The sequence below is a fragment of the Bubalus kerabau genome, chromosome 5 (genome assembly GCF_029407905.1).
Source record: "Bubalus kerabau isolate K-KA32 ecotype Philippines breed swamp buffalo chromosome 5, PCC_UOA_SB_1v2, whole genome shotgun sequence".
NCBI lineage: Eukaryota > Metazoa > Chordata > Mammalia > Artiodactyla > Bovidae > Bubalus > Bubalus kerabau.
In genome coordinates, this window is record NC_073628.1 from 77,832,090 (window position 1) to 77,859,073 (window position 26,984).

Here is a 26,984-nt window from a genome sequence, read left to right on the forward strand (position 1 = left end):
CAGTCAGTTCCCAGTCTTGTTTTTGCTGACTGTATACAGCATCTCCATCTTTGGCTGCAAAGAATATAATCAATCTGATTTCAGTATTGACCATCTGGTGATGTCCATGTGTAGAGTCTTCTCTTATGTCATTGGAAGAGGTTGTTTGCTACGACCAGTGTGTTCTTCTGGCAAAACTCTGTTAGCTTTGCCCTGCTTCATTTTGTACTCCAAGGCCAAATTTGCCTGTTATTCCAGGTATCTCTTGACTTCCTACTTCTGTATTCCAGTCCCCTATAATGAAAGGACATCTATTTTGGCTGTTAGTTCTAGAAGGTTTTGTAAGTCTTCATAGAACCATTCAACTTCATCTTCAGCATTACTGGTCGGGACATAGACTTGGATTACTGTGATACCAAATGGCTTGCCTTGGAAATGAACAGAGATCATTCTGTCATTTTTGAGATTGCATCTAAGTACTGTATTTCACACTCTTTTGTTGACTGTGATGGCTACTCCATTTCTTCTAAGGGATTCTTGTCCACAGTTGTAGATATAATGGTCATCTGAGTTAAATTCACCCACTCCAGTCCATTTTAGTTCACTGATTCCTAAAATGTCGATGTTCACTCTTGTCATCTCCTGTTTGACCACTTCCAATTTACCTTGATTCATGGACCTAACATTCCAGCTTCCTGTGCAATATTGCTCTTTACAGTATCAGACTCTACTTCCATCACCAGTCATATCCACAACTGGGTGTTGCTTTTGCTTTGGCTTTGTCTCTTCATTCTTTCTAGAGCTATTCCTCCACCAACCTCCAGTAGCATGTTGGGCACCTACCAACCTGGGGAGTTCACCTTTCCATGTCCTGTCTTTTTGCCTTTTCATACTGTTCGTGGGTTTCTCAACACAAGAATACTGAAGTGGTTTGCCATTCCCTTCTCCAGTGGACCATGTTTTGTCAGAACTCTCCACCATGACCCGTCTGTCTTGGGTGGCCCCACATGGCATGGCTCATAGTTTCATTGCGTTAGACAAGGCTGTGGTCCATGTAATCAGTTTGGTTAGTTTTCTGTGATTGTGATTTTCATTCTGTCTGCCCTTTGATGGATAAGGATAAGAGGCTTATGGAAGCTTCCTGATGGGAGAAACTGATTGAGGGGGAAACTGGGTCTTGTTCTGATGGGTGGGGCCATGCTCAGTAAATCTTTAATCTAATTTTCTGTTAATAAGCGGGGCTGTGTTCCTTCCCTGTTGTTTGACCTGGGGCCAAACTCTGGTGGAGGTAATGAAGATAATGGCGATATCCTTCAAAGGTCCCATGCATGCACTGCAGCACTCAGTGCCTCTGACCCTCGCCTCTGCCAGACTCCTGGACACTCACAGGCAAGTCTAGGTCAGTCTCTTGTGGGGTCACTGCTCCTTTTTCCTGGGTCCTGGTGTGCACAAAGTTTTGTTTGTGCCCTCTGAGAGTCTGTTTCCCCAGTTCTGGCGGCTCTATGTTGGGGTTAATGATGACCTCCTCCAAGAGGGGTTATGCCATACCCAGGTCTACTGCACCCAGAGCCTCTGCCCCTGCGGCAGGCCACTGCTGACCTGTACCTCCACAGGAGACACTCAAACACAGTTCAGGCTCAGTCTCTGTGGGATCACTGGGTCCTGGTGTGTACAAGGTTTGTTTGAGCCCTCTGAGCATCTCTGGCGGGTATGGGGTTTGATTCTAAATGTGATTTTGCCCCTTCTACCATCTTTCTGGGGCTTCTCCTTTGCCCTTGGACATGGGGTATTATTTTTTTGGTGGGCTCCAACATTCTCCTGTCAATGGTTGTTCAGCAGCGAATTGTAATTCTGGAGTTCTGCAGGAGAAGATGAGTGCACATTCTTCTACTCTGCCATCTTGACCTGGGTTTTCCACCCACGCAAAGTAAACAAGGCAACACGTGGATGAATAATACACTGTCAGGTAGTAGCAACTGCTGTTGCAACATCCAGCAGGGTACAGCGATCATAAGGGAAGGATTGATGGCTACTTGGGGTAATCGGGGAAAACTTCTGGGGAAGTGACATTTAAGTAGAGGCCTGAAAGGACAGAGAGATGGAAGCAAGCAAAGGGCTGGGGAAGAAACTTACAGGCAGAGGGAAGGGCAATTGCAAAGACCTGGAGGCAGGAACTAGCTTGGGTCGGGTCAAAGACAGTGGAAAGGGGCATGGTGAAAGGGCAGTGAGGGGAAGGTGAGGTCCCAGAGCCAGGAGGGGCCAGACCACAGGAGGTCCAGCGGTCTCCTTAGGAGCTCTTTCTCCCTGCCTCAGCAGCTGATCATGTGCAGGAGGGAGGGGGCCAGAAGAGCCATCTTGTCTCTTGGAGGGGCGGGGCGGGGGATGCTGAGGCCAGTGGTGTGTATGCAAAGAGCAGCCCATCTTGGACAGTGAAAGCCATGGACTTTTGGTTGGGCTTGGCTGTTGACCGGCCAGGCAGAGGACAAGGCTTGAGCTCAATGAGGCTTGAGCTGCCCAGGATGTTTATGGAAGTCTCTAGAAACAGATCTTGTGTAACTAAACCCCTGTCCTTTGCCTAAAAGGAAAAGCTGAGGGACTTCCCTGGTAGTCCAGTAGCTAAGATTTTGTGCTTCCAATGCGGGGGGCCCAGGTTCAATCTCTGGTCAAGGAACTTGATCCCACATGCTGCAACCAAGACCCCGTGCACCTGTGAAAATGTCTGGGTGTCTTTTTTTTTTTTTGCTGTTGTTCAATCCAGGGATTCAGATTTTACACTGGGTCCACATTTTTTTTTTTAATACCAGGTATGCAGGAGGAGAAGGGGACGACAGAGGATGAGATGGCTGGATGGCATCACTGACTTGATGGACGTGAGTCTGAGTGAACTCTAGGAGTTGGTGATGGACAGGGAGGCCTGGCGTGCTGCGATTCATGGGGTCGCAAAGCGTTGGACATGACTGAGCAACTGATCTGATCTGATGCCACTGTATATTATGGCTGTGGAAAATACACAGTTCTCAAGCTTCTGTATTTAAAATTTAGGTTAAGACATCTTGCTCCCAATGCAGGGGACACAGGTTAGATCCCTGGTTAGGGAACTAAGATCCCACATGCTGTGGGATGTAAAAAAAAGTAAATTAATTGATTAAATGAAAAAAATTTATACCCCATCCTCTGTCTCTGAAAAGACTTAGATGATATGAAAGTTTGAGAAGCAGAATCATTTTTAAGGGGAGTCATGGATTTATCTTATTTATTTATATATCTTATTTATCCTCTGTGAGACTTAAGGAACTAGAGGCAGAAAAATGCTCTCAGAGGTTGACTTGAGTTGATCTGAAAGTTTCTACGAGTTCAGTAAGGCATTTTGTGGGGGCAGAATCAGCCTTGTAAAGTTTTACACACCCGCAATGAACCAATAGCACACTTGCTAGACCTGTGTAATTCCAAGGGTTATCACTAGCTGAATGTTCTCATGTGGCTACCTCTATATAGTTTTTTTAGTATTATTATTTGGAGAGTATAGTTGCTTTAGGGCTTCCCTGGTAGCTCAGTCAGTAAAGAATCTGCCTGCAATGCAGAAGACTGTGGTTCCATCCCTGGGTCGGAATATTACCCCTGGAGAAGGAAGTGGCAACCCACTCCAGTTCTTGCCTGGAAAATCCCATAGACAGAGGTGCTTGGTGGGCTATAGTCCATGGGGTCCCAAGAGTCAGACATGACCTACTGACTGACTAGACCTCCACCACCACCATACTTGCTTTGCAGTGTTGTGCCGGTTTCTGCTGTACAATGAAGAGAATCAGCTATCCATATAAATATATCCCTTCTCTCTTGGGCCTCCCCCAACAACCATCACCCTTTTCCACCCATTTTTATATGGATATCTTTCCCATCTGCTGAAATGAGAATTAACTCAGGTGTCCTTGAAAATGCTTGTTTGTGGGACAAAGGACATTCAAGCAGGAATCATAGAACCACGTGTTCCAGAGTCATGGGACCCACAGTGCTTGGTGAATTTATTTTCTCTACAACCTGTTTCCCAGGTAGAATTTGAAGGCTGTCTGCATGAATACTGACAGGTTGCTGGCTTTCTTTACCAAGCAACCCATTTCTTTGTGGTTGGTTTTAGTCCAAGTTTCCCAAGTGTGTTTTGCAGATGCAACTCATTGCTTCAGGAGGTATTAACAGATTGTGTCATGAAAACTAATACATAAACTAGAATTTGATTCTGTCAGGGTCAGTTATGTGTGAGAATGTCCTTTTCAGAGAAATTTCAAGGATACTGACACATTAAAGGGTTTGAGAAATCCAGTGACGAAGAAACTTTGTTTACTTTGTCTAATCCCGAGATTCCTAAATTTACCCTGTGGTATATTCTAGTAACATCCAATGGGAGAGTAGTCTGTGGAGAAATAATCTGGGGGAAAGCTGTCTTCATGGTTAGAAATGACTTCATTTAGTAAATAGAAATCAGTCTCCCTGTAAGCATCACCTCATGCTCAGTCACTTCAGTCGTGTCCAACTCTTTGTGACCGCATGGACTATAGCCCATCAAGCTCCTCCAGGGGATCTTACCGACCCAGGGATCGAACCCAACTCTCCTATGTCGTCTGCACTGCAGGCAGATTCTTTACCACTGAGCCACCTGGGAAGAAGCCCAATTATCGTCTACTATCTTTTAAAATAATTTTTATGTTCTTATTTATTTTTGGCTGTGTTGGATCATTATTTCTGCACAGGGTTTTTACTACTTGCAGCTAGTGGGCCTACTCTGTAGTTGTGGTGTTCAGGCTTCTCACTGCAGTAGCTTATCTTATCATGGAGCACGGGCTCTAGGGCACACGGGCTCACAGTAGCGGCCCCAGGCTCTAGAGCACAGACTCAGTAGTGAGGCCCACGGGCTTAGTTGCTCTGCGGCATGTGGAGATTTCCGGATCAGGGATTGAACCTGTGTCTCCTACACTGGCAGGTAGATTCTTTACCTCTGAGCCACCAGGCAAGCCCTCATCTACTATTTTTAATTCTTCTCTCTGGAGGTACATGAACACGTCAAAGACTTCCTCCAAAGGCCAGCTCTTTGACTACAAGAAACTTCTATGTTGCTCAAAGGCCCTCTCTTGACCAGAGAACAGAAACAAAACAATATCCAGATTTAATCCTTTCAACTCTGCTTTCTATAACCTCTCACCATTCTCTGTAGTTTGCCCCTGGCCTCCTTGACATGGAGTGACCAGACCTGGCATGGTTTTCCAGATACAGTTTTACAAACACCAAAATAGAGATGATTTCCCCCTTAATCTGGGTGCCACACATCTAAAAACAGGGCTGGTGCAGATTGCATGAACTTTTAACAGAGAACACACCAGCTGTTGCTTCATTTTAATTTAGCGGTCAAGTCACAGTCTCCAGGCCTTTCCCCCTTGACCAGTGGCCAGACCGGTTCTCCCCCATTCTCTCTTCAGAGGACGAGTGCAAAGACATACTGCTTTCTTGCCCTGTCCTCTCCGAAGCTTCACAAACAGCCAGGGCTACTTAGTTCCCAGTTGCCAGCTCTGTCGCTCTTTGTATTCTATAATAATCTCAGACCTTCAGTAGAGACGCAGCTACAGAGCCGAGATCCATCACTCTGAAGAGCAGCATCGCTCAGACACCCTGCTGACCTCAGTCCAACTTGACCTCTAGGGACCAGGCCTCTGACTCTTGCCTTCTGTTTTGAGACCACATACCAAGCCCCTGAGCCACTGCCTGATTTCTTTCCGAGATCTTGTTCTTCTATAAAAGGAATCTCACCTTTACGCCCTTAACACTTGGCTTGCTGTTATTTAGTCGCTCAGTCATGTCCGACCCTTTCGAGACCCTATGAACTATAGCCTCCCAGCCTCCTCTGTCCATGAAATTTTCCAGGCAAAAATACTGGAGTGGGTTGCCATTTCCTTCTCCAGGGGATTTTCCTCACCCAGGGATCGAAACCATGTCTCCTGCATTGGCAGGTAGATTCTTTACCACTGAGCCACCAGGGAAGCCCCTGATACCTGGCTGCTGCTGCTGCTAAGTCACTTCAGTCGTGTCCGACTCTGTGCGACCCCATAGACGGAGCCCACCAGGCTCCCCATCCCTGGGATTCTCCATGCAAGAACATTGGAGTGGCTACCGACCCTAAAAGGTGATCTGGGACCTCTACCTATGTCTGTTCCTCCTGACCCCACTGGTAGCCTCCTTCCAGGTGGGCATATTCAGTCATGGTTAGAGCTCTTCCCTTGCTGGCCAAGCTTCTAGTTCAAGTTCTGCCTGTCTCCTTGAAGGAATCCTGTTCTCTCTCTGCCATCTGTGGGCTTCTGTCAGGAATGGCAGCTATGCAGCATCCATCATGCTGTCCCCAGCCCCTGCACACGTGGCAGGTATGGGTAATAAGTCTCAGCATTCTTTCCACCGCAGCCTAGCACTGTCTCGGGAACCTCTCTAACACTGGACTCCAGGTCACTTCACCCAGTCCAGTGGAATTGTGCTGCAGATGGAAACCTATTTGCCATCCTGGATTATGTCATTTACTTCCAAAAGGTGGGCTTGAAAAAAAGTGTTAGTCACTCAGGTGTGTTCGACTCTTTGTGACCCCATGGACTGTAGCCCGCCAGGCTCTTCTGTCCATGGAATTCTCCAGGCAAGAATACTGGAGTGGGTTGCCATGACCTCCTCCAGGGAATCTTCCCAACCCATGGTTTGAACACAGGTCTCTTGCATTGCAGGTGGATTCTTTACCGTCTGAACCACCAGGGAAGCCAAAGAATACTGGAATGGGTAGCCTATCCCTTCTCCAGGGGATTTTCCTGACCCAGCAATCCAAGCTGGGTCTCCTGCATTGCAGGCGGACTCTTCACCAGCTGAGCTACCAAGGAAGCCCCACTAGAGTGGGTAGCCTTTCCCTTTTCCAGGGCGTCTTCCCAACCCAGGGATTGAACACAGGTTTCTTGCATTTATAGGTGGATTCTTTACCATCTAAGCCACCAGGGAAGCCCTAAAGGTGGGCTTATACTTACCTTATTAGTCCTGTTTTTGTGATAATTCATTAAAAAGCCTTTTCAAAATCCCTAGCTTAATTTGGGGCTTATGGATGCTGATACGATCTTTTCAGATCTATGCCTGTCTTTTGTGTAGGTGATGGTTAAGAGCACAGGCTCTGGAATTAGATTGTTTAGGTTCAAATCCAGATTTGGAAAACCTCCCAGCTGTTTGACCTCGGCCAATTTACTGTAAGCCTTGGTTTTCTCAATTGTTTTTGTTATTTAGTCACTAAGACGTGTCTGACTCTTTTGCAACCCCATGAACTGCAGCTTGCCAGGCTCCTCTGTCCATGGGATTTCCCAGGCAAGAATACTGGAGTGGGTTGCCATTTCCTTCTCCAGGGATCTTTCTGACCCAGGGATCAAACCCACGTGGGCAGGCGTATTCTTTACCAGAGCCACCAGGGAAGGCCCTTTTCATCTGTTAAATGGGCATAAAAACAGTACCTAACAAATACCGTTGTTTTGGGATTGAGTGAGGAAATGTTTGTAAAGAGTTTTCATAGTTCTTGGCATACCTTAAAAATAAGTGTCAATTATACAGAACAGACTTCTGGTTGCTAAGGGGGAGGTGGGTAGGGAAGGGAAGGACTAGGGGTTTGGGATTAGCAGATGCAAACTAGTATATATAGGATGGATAAACAACAAAGTCCTACTGTATAGCACAGGGAACTATATTCAATATCCTGTGATAAAGCATGATGGAAAATAAGAAAAAGAATATATATATATATATAATTGAATCACTTTGCTGTACAACAGACATTAATACAACATTGTAAATCAACTCAACTTCAGTAAAATTTTTTGAAAAGAATAAATTTCAATCAACAAAAACCACACAGAAACTACTTATACCAGCCCCACTGAAATTGTCATTGGGATTGTTTGGAATTACATTGTTAGAATAATGTTTAAATTATTCTGGAAACTTCTACCTCTATTAATCACGCTCCTTTTTAGAATTTCTGGGTGTTGTATTTTACCTACTTTGTTTCTGAGGGTCTGACTTCTGTTTTCAGTGCCAGATGATTCCCATGAACTCTGGGATAACCCAGTCACCAGGTCCTAAGGTATCAATATTATCTGCCATGTCAGCAACCAACTGGCAGTATTTGAGTCCAAATAGCAATTCCTCTCTCCTTCTGCCTTCTCAGCGAGGCCACCCTAAGAGAGAGAGGAAACCACCCTCAGGCAGATCTGTGCAACGTATGTGTAACACAAACCAAATGTTAGGCCCAGGCCCAACAACTCTGGAGCCCGAATATCAAATAGGAGCAGGACTCGAGGCACTTTCTCTAGCACACAGGAGCCAAATCTTCCACATGGAGCTCGTTTAGGCTGAGCCAATGGTAACTGTTAGAAAAGTGCATTATCCAAGGCTGGCTGCATCCATGTCTCCCTAGGTTGTTTTCAGAGGTCTTGGCACTTCCAATCAAGGGGTCAGATCTAGTGCACTCACTGAGTGCTCACAAAAGAGATCACATTCCAAGATGGGGCTGGCAGAAGGCATTAGTCAGCAGTTGTGAAAGACACTAGCAGCCCATAGAGCTGGGAGCAAACATTACCAGAGATTCACAACACCACCACCCTCTTATCCCCACACCCACCTGGCTCCTAGCCTCCTTCCTTCCTTCTTCCTTCTCTCCCTCCCTTCTTTCCTCCCTTCCTCCCTTCTTTTCCTTTCCCCTCCCTTTCTCCTCTCTTTCTCTTTTTCTTCATCTCTCCCTTTCTTCCTTCTTTGCTTTCCTCCCACTGTCAACATTCCCACCAGAGTGGGATATCTGTTACGACCGATGAACCTACACTGACATCATAGTCACCACAAGTCCACAGCTTACATCAGTCTTCACTCAGTGCTCTATGTTCTGTGGGCTTGGACAAATTTATGATGACCTGTCTCTGCCCTTAAAGTATCATACACAGTATTTTTACTGCTTTTAAAAATCCTCTGTGCTCTGCTTATTCATCTCTCCCTCTCCACTCAGTTAGTTCAGTTCAGTTCAGTCGCTCAGTCTGTCTGACTCTTTGGGACCCCATGAATTGCAGCACGCCAGGCCTCCCTGTCCATCATCAACTCCCGGAGTTCACTCAAATTCATGTCTATCGAGTCGGTGATGCCATCCAGCCATCTCATCCTCTGTCGTCCACTTCTCTTCCTGCCCCCAATCCCTCCTAGCATCAGAGTCTTTTCCAATGAGTCAACTCTTCACATGAGGTGGCCAAAGTATTGGAGTTTCAGCTTCAGCATCAGTTCTTCCAAAGAACACCCAGGACTGATCTCCTTTAGAATGGACTGGTTGGATCTCCTTGCAGTCCAAGGGACTCTCAAGAGTCTTCTCCAACACCACAGTTCAAAAGCATCAATTCTTCATAGCTCAGCTGTTTTCACAGTCCAACTCTCACATCCGTACATGACCACTGGAAAAACCATAGCCTTGACTAGATGGACCTTTGTTGGCAAAGTAATGTCTGCTTTTGAATATGCTACCTAGGTTGGTCATAATCTGCAGTGATTGGAGCCAAAAAAATAAAGTCTGACACTGTTTCCACTGTTTCCCCATCTATTTCCCATGAACTGATGGGACAGGATGCCATGATCTTCGTTTTCTGAATGTTGAGCTTTAAGCCAACTTTTCACTCTCCTCTTTCACTTTCATCAAGAGGCTAGTCCCTGGCAACTACTGATCTTTTTATTGTCTCCATAGTTTTGTCTTTTCCAGAATGTCGTATGGTTGGAATCACTCCATATGTTGCCTTTTCAGATTGGCTTCTTTTACCTAAGAATATGCATGTAAGGCTCCTCCATGTCTCTTCATGGCTTGATATCTCATTTCTTTTTAGTACTGAATAGTATTCCATTCTCCCAGTTTTCCAGTTTTTAATTCTTCATTCAATTACTGAAGGATATCTTGGTTGGTTCTAAGTTTTGGCAGTTATGAATAAAGCTGCCCTAAGTATCTGTGTGCAGATTTCTGCATGGACGTAAGTTTTCATCTCCTTTGGGTAGATGACAAGGAGTGCAATTGCTGGATCATATGGTGAGAGTACGTTTAGTGCTGTAAGAAACTGTCAAAGGTCAACGTGTCTGTTTGCATTTCCACCAGCAATGAATGAGAGTTCCTGTTGCTCCACATACTTGCCAGCATTTGGTGGTGTCAGTTTTCCAGATTTTGGCCATTCTAATAGACATATTGGGCTTCCCCAGTGGCTCAGTGGTAAATAAACTGCCTGCTAATGCAGGAGACACAGGATTGATCCCTGGGTCAGGAAGATACCCTCGAGTAAGAAATGGCAACCCGCTCCAGAGTAGTAGTATCTCGTTGTTGTTTTAATTTATATTTCCTGATCACATATGATGTGGAGAATCTTTTAATATGCTTATTTGCATCTGTACACCTTCTTTGAGAAGGTGTATGTTGACGTCTATGTCCCATTTAAAAAATCAAGTTGTTTCTTATCATTGAGTTTGAGATTTCTTTGTACATTTTGGATGTCTTCTGTCAGATGTGTCTTTGCAAAAATTTTGTCTTAGTTTGTGGCTTGTCTTTTAACTCTCTTGACATTGTCTTTTGCAGAGCAAGAAGTTTTTCATTTTAATGAAATTTCACTTCATTTCATTCTTCTTTCTTTCATTCATCCTAGCATATCATTTTTTTTTTTTCCTTCAGGCTATCTTTCCTGTCTCTAGTCCTAAGAAAAGGTCAAGATTAAGGGAACACAAGCTGATTTACCAGAATTCTAGTCACTCCAGGACCTAGAAGAGGGAGTGACAGGACTTTCCCAGGCTAACATGATATGAGCTGAGATAAAAAGAAGACAGAGTCCCAGGCATTGGAAATTGGGCCAAGAATGGGCACTGGCTCTTGGCAGTGTGACAGGATTTTATGATTCAAAGTTGAAGGATGGTGAGCCTGGGTGTGTTTGATTCTGACTCTTGATTGAGCTGATAAGGTTTAAATACTTACTACCCAGGGCAAAACAGGGCTTCAGAGATGGAGACAAGCCATGCCAGGTAAGCAGCAAAGGTCTCTTCTATGGCAGCAGAAGGGAAGCCTGACCAAGAACCAGTCTGGACCTATAACTATGACCCTTAGACCTATAGCAGTTCATTCTGCTGTATCCTGTTTGGCCTAACTCACTCTCAGTGTTGTCTAACAGATGTCTGTCACTCCATTCCTCTTCACTCTCCAGATTGCATGACGGTGATCAGCAGACAATGAGGACAAGAAGTCTGGGGATTCAGGTGTATCTGACAAAGTCAAATAGGTAGTTCCCTGAGGTATGGAGACGGTATGCTGAAAACCTGGAACTTGAAAAGCTGGAAAGATAAGGCAGATGGAGGTAGGTAGAATGTGGCAATTCTGAGCTATGTGTATAAGGTCATAGTGGCTCAAAGACTGAACTTTCACTGAGGCAATGTTCTGAGAACGGGGACACAAACACTAGTTCTTCTTTCACCTTCCCTTTGGGCTGTAGGTGGCCCTGGGATCTTGGAGCTATTGCCAGAGTCCTCTGGATGCACCTTGCTTTTGCAAGAGCAGGAAGAGAGATTCCAGCAGAACTGGGAGAGTCTTAAATAGTCAGTATGACTGTGGCTAGACTAAATTTGACATACTCTAGCCCCCATGGAGCATTTTGTTGGCCTAGGAACTATTAATAATATGTAAAAGAGGGTCAGTTACCTGGTTGTCCTGAGGTTCTGTTCGTAATCATGGACAGAGGTTGGAAGGGAGGCTCCATGATGAGAATATAGGCTGGAGACTCTAGGAATTTGGGGATTTAACAAGGATGATCACAGAGTGTGGGAAGAACAAATGAGTGTCTTTGAATAGCTTTGAACTCTCTCCTCTCTGTTGACATTGAACATCACTGTTATTAAGCTTTGTTGAGATCTTCAGAAAAAAGTCTCTGTCAAGTTAAAAGTTAGGAGAACCAAAATCCACAAACAACATGTGCTGGTGAGGGTGTGGGGAAAAGGGAACCCTGCTACACTGCTGGTGGGAATATAAATTGGTACAGCCACTATGGAGGACAAGTATGGAGATTCTGTCTCCATAAAACCACCATGTGACTCAGCAATCCCACTACTAGGCATATACCTTGAAGAAACCAAAACTGAAAAAGACACATGTACCCCAATGTTTATTGTAGCACTATTTACAATAGCCAAGACATGGAAGCAACCTAGATGTCCATTGACGAATGGATAAAGAAGCTGCGGTACATATATACAATGGAATACTACTCAGCCATAAAAAGGAACACATTTGAAACAGTTCTAATGAGGTGGATGAACCTAAAGCCTATTATACAGAGTGAAATAAGTCAGATAGAGAAAGTGAAATATTGTATATTAATGTGTGTATGTGGAATCTAGAAAGATGGTACTGATGAATCCTGTTCACAGAAGAGGGATGAATGGAGACACAGACATAGGGAACAGACTTATGGACAAGGGTAGGGGAGAAGAGGGAGGGGGTGCGGTAAATGGAGAGAGTAGCATGGATATATATACACTAACATATGTAAATATATAGCCAATGGGAATTTGTTAATTTGTTGTATGACTCAAGGAACTCAAACTAGGGCTCTGTAATAATCTAGAGGTGGGAAGTGGGAGGGAGATTCAAGAGGGAGGGACCATATGGACACTTATGGTTAATTCATGTTGATGTATGACAGAAATCAAACCAATATTGTAAACCAATTATCAATTAAAAAAAAAAAACTTAGGAGAGCAATAATAAACACTACTTTTTGGAATGACTAAAGGTAATGTAAAGGCATTGCTGACCAAGTGTTTGTCATCTTTCTATTATGAGCACTCTACATTGCAGGCAGATTCTTTATGATCTGAACCAACAGGAAAGTCCATAAAGTAATATATTAACAAAACTACTCCAGGAAAAATTTACAGCAAGTACAGAAGATAACGATCTGAACATTTACTTCTACAAGTTAAAAATTTCTAGAAATTTTTCTTCTTGCATATTAGTGGTTTTCACTGGTGGTGTTGATTAGCTCCTATACACATGTACCAAAAATAAGAGGAATCCAGAAAATATATTTTAGAAGATTATAAAGCAAGTCTGCTGCATCTCCTCTCTCTCTCTCTCTCTCTATCTCTCTCTCTCTCTTAGGTTGAAAACCAGCAAAGAGTCCCTCAGATTAAGTAAGTAATGCAATTTCAGTGCTTCTGAGAAGCGCTGTCAGTTTATAATCATGCTTATCTGAGAATGAGATTAAGTCTTGCTCTTTCAGTTTTTGGGCAGAACTCATTTTAGCAGTGAATATCCAAGAAGAGTACAGTATATACCCAGATCAAGTGCTGGGTAACAAATCCCATCACTGTTCTGTCCCCTGTCTCTGCTTTGAGAAAATCAACTTCAGCCAAGGCCTCCACTTGACCAAGTCACCCAACAGTGGCCATACTTTCTCACCAGTTTTCTTGTATAACCTTTGGGTCTAGTGAGTATGGCATTGTGCATGGGCTTACTCTTCCTACTTGCATTCAATTTAACAATCCCATACCAGCAACTCGTCCATGGATTTTGGAAAATGACTAAAATGGAAACAGTGTCCTCATGGAGTGCATGGCTTGACTGTGGTTAGTATCATCTGTGACTCTGGCCTCGGGACACTCATGCTGGTGCAGCCCTTGGGTTGCCACTGTGTGTTCTTTAGCCAGTACTCCTGAAGTCAAAGGTCCTATTTCAGGAAATTTATGTTGATGCTTCCTCACCAGGGAGAACACTAACACCACCTGATTGTGCAATAAATTTATTCTTTACTTTCTCTTTCTTCTTTTTCACCCCTCAATCTTCAGCCCAGGACTTTGATTTTGAATGCCCCCTGTGGAAAGCTCCTTGTTGTTAGCTGATGGTTCACCTTAATTTGGGGGGTATTGGTAGAAAGGGAGTTTAAAAAGTAGGAAGGAACCTTTATATCTAGGCTCTGACTTGAAACAATAATCCAGTATATTATGCAGAAGCTTTAATCAACTCCTAATCATGCTTGAATCTCAGTAGAAGTTGGTGGACCCCAGTGATCACATATATATTCACGGCAAAGGTCTCAGCTGGTAATCTCCTAATATCCAGTCATCCTTACCATTTAATCTCTTTGTTGCTTGTGCTCAGAATATTTGGGGGCAAATATTCCTGAAGACATTTCCATTTCCTCTTCCTCTGGTGGGGAGTTTCCTCATAAATCTCATTATCAGTTCTAGATTATAATGTGTATTTTAAAATCATACCATTGATTATATTAACAAATGATTAGAAATTACTAAATGCCCATTGTTGAAAAGTGGTTACATTTAAAACATTCTATGAAATCAAGTAATATACAAACACTTAAAAGGCTGAATCAGAACTATGGACACTGATATGGAATGATATAATTGTTACATTGTTAAAAGTAGGCAATGAGTTTGACAATAGTATTTTGGCATCAGTTCAGTTCAGTTCAGTTGCTCAGTGGTGTCCAACTCTTTGTGACACCATGAATCCTAGTACGCCAGGCCTCCATGCCCATCACCAACACCCGGAGTCTACTAAAACTCATGTGCATAGAGTTGGTGATGCCATCTAGCCATCTCATCTTCTGTCATCCCTTTCTCCTCCTGCCCCCAATCCCTCCCAGCATCAGGGTCTTTTCCAATGAGTCAACTCTTCACATGAGGTAGCCAAAGTATTGGAGTTTCAGCTTTAGCATCAGTCCTTCCAAAGAAATCCCAGGGCTGATCTCCTTTAGGATGGACTGGTTGGACCTCCTTGCAGTCCAAGGGACTCCCAAGAGTCTTCTCCAACACCACAGTTCAAAAGCATCAATTCTTCGGCACTCAGCTTTCTTCACAGTCCAACTCTCACATCCATACATGACCACAAGAAAAACCATAGCCTTGACTAGAGGGACCTTTGTTGGCAAAGCAATGTCTCTGCTTTTTAATATGCTATCTAGGTTGGTCATAGCTTTCCTTCCAAGGAGCAAGCATCTTTTAATATCATGGCTGCAGTCACCATCTGCAGTGATTTTGGAGCCCCCCAAAATAAAGTCTGACACTGTTTCCACTGTTTCCCCATCTATTTCCCATGAAGTGATGGGACCAGATGCCATGATCTTCGTTTTCTGAATGTTGAGCTCCAAGCCAACTTTTTCACTCTCTTCTTTCACTTTCATCAAAAGGTTTTTTAGTTCCTTTTCACTTTCTGCCATAAGGGTGGTGTAATCTGCATATCTGAGGTTACTGATATTTCTCCCGGCAATCTTGATTCCAGCTTGTGCTTCTTCCAGTCCAGCGTTTCTCATGATGTACTCTGCATAGAAGTTAAATAAGCAGGGTGACAATATACAGCCTTGACGTACTCCTTTTCCTATTTGGAACCAGTCTGTTGTTCCATGTCCAGTTCTAACTGTTGCTTCCTGACCTGCATACAGGTTTCTCAAGAGGCAGGTCAGGTGGTCTGGTATTCCCATCTCTTGAAGAATTTTCCACAGTTTATTGTGATCCACACAGTCAAAGGCTTTGGCATAGTCAAGAAAGCAGAAATAGATGTTTTTCTGGAACTCTCTTGCTTTTTCGATGATCCAGCAGATGTTGGCAATTTGATCTCTAGTTCCTCTGCCTTCTCTAAAACCAGCTTGAACATCTGGAAGTTCACAGTTCACATAATGCTGAAGCCTGGCTTGGAGAATTTTGAGCATTACTTTACTAGCATGTGAGATGAGTGCAATTGTGTGGTAGTTTGAGCATTCTTTGGCATTGCCTTTCATTGGGATTGGAATGAAAACTGACCTTTTCCAGTCCTGTGGCCACTGCTGAGTTTTCCAAATTTGTTGGCATATTGAGTGCAGCACTTTCACGGCGTCATCTTTCAGGATTTGAAATAGCTCAACTGGAATTCCATCACCTCCACTAGCTTTGTTCGTAGTGATCTTTCTAAGGCCCACTTGACTTCACATTCCAGGATGTCTGGCTCTAGGTGAGTGATCACACCATCGTGGTTATCTGGGTCATGAAGATATTTTTTGCACAGTTCTGTGTATTCTTGCCACCTCTTCTTAATCTCTTCTGCTTCTGTTAGGTCCATACCATTTCTGTCCTTTATCGAGCCCATCTTTGCATGAAATGTTCCCTTGGTATCTCTAATTTTCTTGAAGAGATCTCTAGTCTTTCCCATTCTGTTGTTTTCCTCTATTTCTTTGCATTGATCGCTGAGGAAGGCTTTCTTATCTCTCCTTGCTATTCTTTGGAACTCTGCATTCAGATGCTTATATCTTTCCTTTTCTCCTTTGTTTTTCGCTTTTCTTCTTTTCACAGCTATTTGTAAGGCCTCCTCAGACATCCATTTTGCTTTTTTGCATTTCTTTTCCATGGAGATGGTCTTGATCCCTGCCTCCTGTACAATGTCATGAACCTCCATCTATAGTTTATCAGGCACTCTCTCTATCAGATCTAGTCCCTTAAATCTATTTCTCACTTCCATTGTATAATCATAAGGGATTTGATTTAGGTCATACCTGAATGGCCTAGTGGTTTTCCCTACTTTCTTCAATTTCAGTCTGAATTTGGCAATAAGAAGTTCATGATCTGAGCCACAGTCAGCTCCCGGTCTTGTTTTTGCTGTATAGCATGATCCAATTTGAGAAAGTTTTACATCATGCAGTGACCATCTTGTAAAGGAAGTGAGTTCCCAAGAGACATGTGCATTCTGCTTGGTGTTTTGCTTTATTATTTGAATTTTATGTCTATGTGTTAATTCTATGAATACAAATCCCAATACAACTAAAATTATACCAAAATATGGCAGGTGCTCTTTGAATAAACTATGGTTCAGTGAAAAGTAGGCATGTAGAATTATTGTTAGAGTTTTTGGCTGAAAGCAATAAAAACCCACATTAAGAGAGGAATAAGGATTTACTGGAAGGAAACTAAAGGAAAAGTTGAGCAAACTGGCCTCTGGAATAACCAGAACTAGGTCAATGGACAGACTCTCACTCTAGGAGCCAATAGATCACTGCAATGTTCTTTGATGGCAGGATCCATAGGACACAAGCACTGGATGACTCAGCTGTAATTGCCTTCAGGACCCTGTGTCTCTGGTCAAAATGCCAGGAAAGAGGGTCTGGTTGACCAAGATTGTGTGTTTCTGTCCATGCAAACGTGGATTGGTGAGGAGGACTGTGTTCCTGGGACTTTGTGCAACAGAAGGGGAGTTCTGAGGGAAGGGGGCTGCAGTTTCCAAAAAGGTGAGATGTTGAGCAGATAAAATTCAGCAGATTTCCACTATAATGATTTTTCTTGGCAATGATATGAACTCGCTCTGAATCAACCATGTTTTCTTGCCTACTGTGATCCGTAGCATATATTTTTGAGGAAAAATTGAAAAAGTATGCTTTTCTAACTCAGGTTCTCAATAGCTGAGGCCAATGTTCATTTGTTTCAATGTCTCCAGAGTTTTGCACATTGCATGGCACATTGCTGTAGTTGCTGTTTAGTGGCTAAATCATGTCCAACTCTTTGCAACCCCAGGAACTGTAGCCTTCCGAGCTCCTCTGTCCATGGAATTTTCCAGGCAAGAGTACTGGAGTGGGTTGCCATTTCTTTCTCCAGGGGATCTTCCTGACCCAAGGATCAAACCTGAGTCTTCTGTATTGGCAGGAGAATTCTTTACTGCTGAGCCACCAGGGAAGCCCAAGCAAGAATACTAGAGTGGGTCGTGCTTAATAGATATTGTCCTGAATTGAGTCAGTAACTCCCTGGAGGAACTTGAAGTCTTCAAATTTAGCTGATGGGGGAATGTGCTCAGTCTCTTCAGTCTTGTCGAACTGTCTGAGTCTTTGCAACCCTAAGGACTGTATCCTCCCAGGCTCCTCTTGCCCATGGGATTCTCTAGCAAGAATACCTGAGTGGGTTGCCATTTCTTCCTCCAGGGGACCTTCCTATTCCAAAGATAGAACCCACATCTCCAGTGTCTCCTGCATTGCAGGTGAATTCTTTACCCATTGAGCCACATGGGATGCAGCTGAATGGGAATGGATGTCACCAGATGTAGGCTGCTCTCTACTCTACTTATGGGAAGGTTTGGTCCTGCTGGCTTGGTAGAAATCAGTCTGTAATCACGTAGGAATTCTTGAGACCCCTGGATCTCTGGTGGGGTCTTTTGTTTGCTACTTGAATAAAAATATTTCAGGTTGAAATCATATGAAATGAACATTGGTTGTCAGTATGTGTGTCATATTTATCAGTTCAAGATTAAAATTTCTGAGAATTAATTTATTTAAAACAACAATGTTACTCAAAGCATGGTAGCTGCCACCTACATATATTAAGTGTGTCCGACTCTTTGCGACCCCATGAATCGCAGCACGCCAGGCCTCCCTGTCCATCACCAACTCCCGGAGTTTACTCAGACTCACGTCCATCGAGTCAGCAATGCCATCCAGCCATCTCATCCTCTGTCGTCCCCTTCTCCACCTGCCCCCAATCCCTCCCAGCATCAGAGTCTTTTCCAATGAGTCAACTCTTCGCATGAGGTGGCCAAAGTACTGGAGTTTCAGCTTTAGCATCATTCCTTCCAAAGAAATCCCAGGGCTGATGTCCTTCAGAATGGACTGTTTGGATCTGTGATTCATGGGGTCTCAAAGAGTCGGACATGACTGAGCGACTGATCTGATCTGATCTGAGAGTTGATTTAGCCATTGTAATTTGATAAGGTTGTGTTATTTTATTGGGTGAAGAACCACCTTTTATCTGAGATTTCTATGTAGACATGTTGCTGAGTCTTGTGTAATAATTTACTCAGTTTCCTGGCTTTGTGTCACTGCATCTTTTTAGAATCAAGGCAATCTTCTATATATTAATAGGCTTTGATTTTATTTTTATCAAAGATCTGGCCCAGAGAGTCAGCACCAAGCCAATCTCCTTGTTAAATCTCCTTCTGATTTTGACTTGTGCCCACCTCATGACACACACTGCATTTCTAATAAGTGGTTTCTTTTCTTCACTTTATTCCCACAGATGAATGGTACCTGGATTCCTTGTAACTTGTACAGTAACTTAGTTCCACTGAGAGAGGATCCTTCCTTGCTTTTCATTTCCCATAGCCCGTTTCTTCCTGTTTTTTCTGGTTCCCATGACTGAGTCTTTATTACTTGTCACTAGACCTCTTGGTACTGACAACTTATCTACCTAGACATCTCCCTTTTAGGTAAAGCATGACCTGCTGCTATCCATGGGGTCTCAGGGAGTTGGCATTCTCCTGGCCGGGTTATTACTGCCAACCTCACCCAGGCTGGAACATCATTTCTACTACTCAGTTCTCTGTTAGATTTGTGAGAGACAACAAGAGAGAGAGAAAAGTGGGGGAGGGATGGGGAAAGAGAGAGAAATTGGTTTGTAAATAGAATCATTTTCTCTCACTCTCATCAGGTGACTAACAGGAAATGAGCAGAGGAGAGACAAGTCTGAAAACAGCTGTGGTATCATCATGAACTCAGAAACAGATCACCTCATCTGAAATTGGCCCACGTAGCTTGCAGAAGTCCACGTGAATCAACACTCTAAGAGAAGACCTATTTCCTGAGATCTGCAGTTCCAGGAAGTCTCTTATCATCCGTACAATAAGAAGAGCTGCACAGTTCAACCCATCACTTTGCTAGGGAACTGTCATATTTAACATTATGTTAAGGTGGAGACTAGGAGAAGCCAATGGCAACTCACTCCAGTACTCTTGCCTGGAAAATCCCATGGACGGAGGAGCCTAGTAGGCTGCAGTCCATGGGGTCCCTAAGAGTTGGACACGACTGAGCAACTTCACTTTCACTTTTCACTTTCATGCATTGGAGAAGGAAATGGCAACCCACTCCAGTGTTCTTGCCTGGAGAATCCTAGGGATGGCGGAGCCTGATGGGCTGCCATCTATGGGGTTGCACAGAGTCGGACACGACTGAAGCAACTTAGCAGCAGCAGCAGCAGCAAGGTGGAGAGTGAAATGTTCTCTTCTTCAGAGACATGTTTCAAACTTCTGCCATCTGAGTCTTCACTGATCTTCCAGGCCACCCATTCAGGTGCCAGGAAAGCTTGTACTTGAGTTACTGTTGTCTTTTGAAAGGTCTGTGCTAACCAAACCACACACTCTATATCAATCTTCCTTGTGATCCCTGGAAATATTAGTGAGGCCACTACTCTGCAACTCCATTCAAACATGATTGAGTTCACTTTTTCCTGTTTTCCTTTCTATGTTCAGCTCTAACTGGGTTTGTTCAGAGCTTCAGTGCTTAGGGAATCGTATGGGCCATTGTTGTTACATGATAAGAAGCTATAATTAAGCATTTACTGTGGACAGGAGGAGTGGTGTGCTAAAAAAACTGCTTCAGTTTGAAACTAAAAACAAAGCCCTGACTTGAAGTGCTGCCAATTTCCATGGTGTAAATACTTCTACCATGATCAGTTTCAAGTTACCAAAATTGAGAAGAGTTGAGAACAAGAGTTGGGAGGAGCTGTACAGACTAGGTTCTCACAAGCCAGTTTCCAGCACACTGTAGGCATTTTACAAGTATCATCCCCTCCTGTTTATATTAAATCTTCATGAAGTTTTTTGTGTATTATTATTATTGTGTGTGTATTTAGTTGCTCAGTCATGTCCAGCTTTTTGCAATACTTTGGACTGTAGCCCTCCAGGCTCCTCTGTCCAGGGTATTTTTTCAGGCGAGAATACTGGAGTGAATTACCATTTCCTCCTCCCTACCCAGAGATTGAACCCTTGTCTCCTGTGTCCCCTGCATTGGCAGGAGGATTCTTTACCCACTGAACCATCCAAGACATCCTGAGTACTATTATTATCTCCATGTTATTCATCAGAAAACAGAGGCTTAGAGAGATTATGCAAGTTTCCTAAGTCCACACACCTACTAAGGGGAAGAGTAGAGATTTGTGTCTCAGTCTGTGTACTCCAAAACCATGCCCGCTGATGGAGATAGCCTGGTGATGGAGATAAATTCTCCTTGTATATATTCATTTCATTCTTTTATTTGGCTGGCACCAAGAAGGGGCTTGAATCTTTAACATCTAATTTCTTTAACTTCAAAATGTTCTCTCAAAGAGGTTCTGCCTTCTTACAATTAAATGTAAGTAACTTCTCTGTTTCTCAGAGAAATAAAGACAATGAATATACTTCATAAAATTTTTCTTCTGAAAAGACAATGAACATGATAAGGCATTCCTACTTAGCATCTCTTTGTGGCTTAGGCTGATTTTGTAACCTAATCTCTATCCAAGGGTAAAAAGTATCTTCAAGTTCTTGATGTAATCTATCGATTCAAAGTTAAATTGGATGGTACCATAAATTCTGCAGCCACTGTATTCACTTTTTGTAGAAAAATTTTTTCTCTGAATGAAGGTTTTGTTTCACCTTGTGCAGTAATATTTATTTACTTATACATCAGTTGGTGATAGTATTTGCCAACCAGAAACATGCATACTTGTTATATGCAGAAGAAAGGGCCTTATGAGTCTCATTTAGGGACATACATACACGTTCAGCCACTATTTAGATCTTTATAAAAAATTAGTAGGTTAAAAATAGGCCAAACCATCTTCTTGACTATTACAGTGACTAAACCAGTCATATGTGTAGAAAATGCCTCTGTCACGAGATCGAAGTTTATTATTTTTTTCTCTCAGGGACGAGTATGAAGAGGGAATTACTGTTTTGGATGATCTCAGATTTTTCTAAAAGTCAAATTTGTTGTGCACAAACAGCTTGAAACAGGATGTATAAGTCTGGAAAATGAATTCACAAAAGGACAAAAAAAGACAAGTGGATTCACTCATGCTAATGCCTCCAGATGGTGCTGAGCACAGAGCACAACCCTGACCTTGGCATGTCTTGCATATGTATGTCTCAGATTTCAGAGGGCAGCTGAACAAGCCTAGTGTGTTCTTGAAAACTTCACTGTCCCAGAATAATTCTGAAGACCTTTACACCAAAAAGGGAAGTTGGAACCATTTCCTCTCAGCTGGACCTCTGGCCCTCTATTTCATCATGACTTTGACTTATTACTTCTTTTAGCTCATGGTAAAGGGGACACGTAAAGGCTGTAGGCCAGCGAGAGGTTGAGGGACTGTCTCTACATTCCCTCGATGTATACTGCATCTCAGATAGACTCCTCTGAGACCTCCTTCCCAGCTGTACTTCAGGATTGGTAACCAGAGTCTGCAGCCATCACTGCTCATTCATTGCTACCCTGTTGCTCTGGTTTTCAGCACTAGTTTTCGATGAACAGTTTCCATAGCAACCAGATAACACATCCAGCGGGCTACCTGTTAACTCCAGAGATGAAAAGAGTAAAGGAAACATAAGCTAAGAGCAACATATGGATTTTAAAAGAATTGCAGTTTAAGTCACAGTAATGCTTTCGAGGGTTGAGGACAGCCACTAGGCCATTGTGGTAAAGAGAAGGATGGTGAATTGCAGGGAGACACCGAATAGCAGGGAGAAGTCAGATTACACCAGCCACAATCCAAATGTGGGGCTTTCCTGGTGGCTCAGTGGTAAAGAATCCACTTGCTGATATAGGAGATGTGGGTTTGATCGCTAGATTGGGAAGATCCCCTGGAGGAGGAAATGGCAACCCACTCCATTATTCTTGCCTGAGAAATTCCATGGACAGAGGAGCTTGGCAGGCTATAGTCCATCGGTTCACAAAGAGTCGGACACGACTTAGCGACTGCTGCTGCTGCTGCGAAGTCGCTTCAGTTGTGTCCGACTTAGCGACTAGACAACAACAAATCCAATTGTGGGTATATTTATAAAGTGGTTGAATACAAGGTTGCTGGGTAGCCTGCTCTGCTCACTCATTAGCTAAGCAACTCACAACTGGCACATGCGCCGTTGTGTGCTTTTATCAAGATCAGTTTCAGTTCAGTTCAGTCGCTCAGTCGTGTCCGACTCTGCGACCCCATGAATCACAGCACGCCAGGCCTCCCTGTCCATCACCAACTCCCGGAGTTCACCCAGACTCACGTCCATCGAGTCAGTGATGCCATCCAGCCATCTCATCCTCTGTCGTCCCCTTCTCCTCCTGCCCCCAATCCCTCCCAGCATCAGAGTCTTTTCCAATGAGTCACTCTTCACATGAGGTGGCCAAAGTACTGGAGTTTCCGCTTTAGCATCATTCCTTCCAAAGAAATCCCAGGGCTGATCTCCTTCAGAATGGACTGGTTGGATCTCCTTGCAGTCCAAGGGACTCTCAAGAGTCTTCTCCAACACCACAGTTCAAAAGCATCAATTCTTCGGCGCTCAGCCTTCTTCACAGTCCAACTCTCACATCCATACAGGACCACAGGAAAAACTATAGCCTTGACTAGATGGACCTTTGTTGGCAAAGTAATGTCTCTGCTTTTGAATATGCTATCTAGGTTGGTCATAACTTTCCTTCCAAGGAGTAAGCGTCTTTTAATTTCATGGCTGCAGTCACCATCTGCAGTGATTTTGGAGCCCAGAAAAATAAAGTCTGCCACTGTGTCCACTGTTTCCCCATCTATTTGCCATGAAGTGATGGGACCAGATGCCATGATCTTCGTTTTCTGAATGTTGAGCTTTAAGCCAACTTTTTCACTCTCCTCTTTCACTTTCATCAAGACGTTCTTAGGTTCCTCTTCACTTTCTGCCATAAGGGTGGTGTCATCTGCATGTCTGAGGTTATTGATATTTCTCGCGGCAATCTTGATTCCAGCTTGTGTTTCTTCCAGTCCAGCGTTTCTCATGATGTACTCTGCATAGAAGTTAAATAAGCAGGGTGACAATATACAGCCTTGACGTACTCTTTTTCCTATTTGGAACCAGTCTGTTGTTCCATGTCCAGTTCTAACTGTTGCTTCCTGACCTGCATACAGGTTTCTCAAGAGGCAGGTCGGGTGGTCTGGTATTCCCATCTCTTGAAGAATTTTCCACCGTTTATTGTGATCCACACAGTCAAAGGCTTTGGCATAGTCAAGAAAGCAGAAATAGATGTTTTTCTGGAACTCTCTTGCTTTTTCCATGATCCAGTGGATGTTGGCAATTTGATCTCTGGTTCCTCTGCCTTTTCTAAAACCAGCTTGAACATCAGGAAGTTCACAGTTCAGGTATTGCTGAAGCCTGGCTTGGAGAATTTTGAGCATTACTTTACTAGCATGTGAGATGAGTGCAATTGTGCGGTAGTTTGAACATTCTCTGGCATTGCCTTTCATTGGGATTGGAATGAAAACTGACCTTTTCCAGTCCTGTGGCCACTGCTGAGTTTTCCAAATTTGCTGGCATATTGAGTGCAGCACTTTCACGGCATCATCTTTCAGGATTTGAAGTAGCTCAACTGGAATTCCATCACCTCCACTAGCTTTGTTCGTAGTGATGCTTTCTAAGGCCCACTTGAATTCACATTACAGGATGTCTGGCTCTAGATGAGTGATCACACCATCGTGATTATCTGGGTCGTGAAGATCTTTTTTGTACAGTTCTTCTGTGTATTTTTGCCACCTCTTCTTAATCTCTTCTGCTTCTGTTAGGTCCATACCATTTCTGTCCATTATTGTGCCCATCTTTGCATGAAATGTTCCCTTGGTATCTCTCATTTTTTTGAAGAGATCTCTAGTCTTTCCCATTCTGTTGTTTTCCTCTATTTCTTTGCATTGATCGCTGAGGAAGGCTTTCTTATCTCTCCTTGCTATTCTTTGGAACTCTGCATTCAGATGCTTATATCTTTCCTTTTCTCCTTTGTTTTTCACTTTTCTTCTTTTCACAGCTATTTGTAAGGCCTCCCTAGACAGCCATTTTGCTTTTTTGCATTTCTTTTCCATGGGGATGGTCTTGATCCCTGTCTCCTGTACAATGTCATGAACCTCAGTCCATAGTTCATCAGGCACTCTATCTAACACATCACTCTTTGGGATCACTAGAACAATTTAAATCTTGAATGTTACATCTGGAAATGCCAAGTTCTTTGGTATACTTAAAGTGAAAATGAAAGTGAAGTCGCTCAGTCGTGTCCGACTCTTTGCGACCCTGTGGACTGTAGCCCACCAGGCTCCTCTGTCCATGGGATTCTCCAGGCAAGAATACTGGAGTGGGTTGCCATTTCCTTCTCCAGGGGATCTTCCTGACCCAGGGATCGAACCCAGGTCTCCCGCATTGGAGGCAGACGCAGGCAGACACTTTAACCTCTGAGCCACCAGGGAAGCTTTGGTATACTTATGCTATGCTAAGTCACTTCAGTCGTGTCCAACTCTGTGCGACCCCATAGACGGCAGCCCACCAGGCTCCCCCGTCCCTGGGATTCTCCAGGCAAGAACACTGGAGTGGGCTGCCATTTCCTTCTCCAATGCATGAAAGTGAAAAGTGAAAGTGAAGTCGCTCAGTCGTGTCCAACTCTTAGCGACCCCATGGATTGCAGCCTAACAGGCTCCTCCGTCGATGGGATTTTCCAAGCAAGAGTACTGGAGTGGGGTGCCATTGCCTTCTCCGTTGGTATACTTAACTTACATAAAATTAACCTTATTAAATAATTTGGAAAAATACTTAATAAAACAATTGCACATTAAAAGAGACAATAAAGGATTATCCTTTCACAAGAAAAAAAATTAAAAATTGCAGTTTAACTACCAATAATTATTTAATACAAATCCAAATTGAATGGTCATATTTTACCTTGCTTTAGTGCTTTAGATGGTGTATATTATTTCCTTTTTTTTAGCCTGTTTCCTAGTTGATCTATTTGCTTTCTTTTGTTAATTGATTCTAGGTAGTGACCTAAAAAAATGTTTCTCAAGCTGGTGGTTAGGACTCCTGAACAAGTCAATGGTCCTGATACAGTGAAAGAGCCGAGAATGGAAACCTGCAGATTCTCAAAAGAAAAGAAATAGAACTCTGGGATTTTCTTCCTCCAAATGTGCCAGCTCCCAGCCTGCTTGCTTTTCTTTCTTTTTCCTGGCAACTCCAGGAATCTAAGTGACATTAACTGATGACTGATGGGAGAACAATGAGCAAAGTAACAGATAATGTGTATGAAAGTGTAATGGAGACAACAATGGTTTCAGACTACTTTTTTATATAAAATTATTACTTTAATTAAAGTAAAAAAATAAATTGGCTTAGTTGAAGCAAAAAAAAAAAAAGGGTAATTACATAGATTACTATTTTTGCTGCCTCTCAAAATTTTCCTAATCACTGGAAGCTTGTGACTTATCTCTTTAGAAACTCTGAACTGTGAACCACTATGACCATCTGAGTTTTATTCATTATCCAACACATATTTATTCAAACTTTATACACCAGTTAAACAGAGAGGAACAGAAGAGACAAGTTCTCATAGAGAGTCTATGAGTATCTTAGCTTTTCTTCTTCAAGTCTTTGGTTGCTTCTGAATTAAAATAATTTCTGCCAAACCAAACTAAGATCATCGAAGTGACCAGGCTGGCCAAGAATAACTTAGATTAGCAGTCTAGCTGCTCAGTAAGGTCAATAAAGTAGAGTCAGAAAGTATGTGATTGAGACCAGAGAAATCTGCTGGGGAAAGTGAAGCAGGTATGTCCCGTGGGGTGAGAGACACCACGCATAGACAGCAGTGTGTTCTCATGCTCAGTCGCTTTAGTCATGTCCAAGTCTTTGCAATCCTATGGGCTATAGACCGCTAGACTCTTCTGTCCATGGGATTCTCCAGGCAAGTATACTACCGTGCCCACCTCCTGAGGATCTTCTCAACCCAGGGATCGAACCTGTATCTTTTACATCTCCTGCACTGGCAGGCAGGCTCTGTACCACTAGCTCTGCCTGTTATCCTACTTAAGATTTATTGTGATTTTTGGCTATGTAGATGAATGTTTTAAAAATCAAATTTGGAAAGTGTTCAGCTATTATTTCTTCAAGTATTTCTTTCTCTGTGTCTATCTGTGTCTCTCTC

General features: G+C 43.3%; 1 long non-coding RNA gene across 1 annotated transcript; it reads left to right on the forward strand.

Moving 5' to 3' along the window:
* Positions 1-1,244: 1,244 nt before the first annotated feature.
* LOC129653926 (uncharacterized) lies at positions 1,245-21,389 on the forward strand. Its single transcript, XR_008715287.1, has 3 exons — positions 1,245-1,378; positions 11,235-11,384; positions 19,477-21,389. It is a non-coding gene; the product is annotated as an uncharacterized LOC129653926 (long non-coding RNA).
* The last annotated feature ends 5,595 nt before the right edge of the window (positions 21,390-26,984 follow it).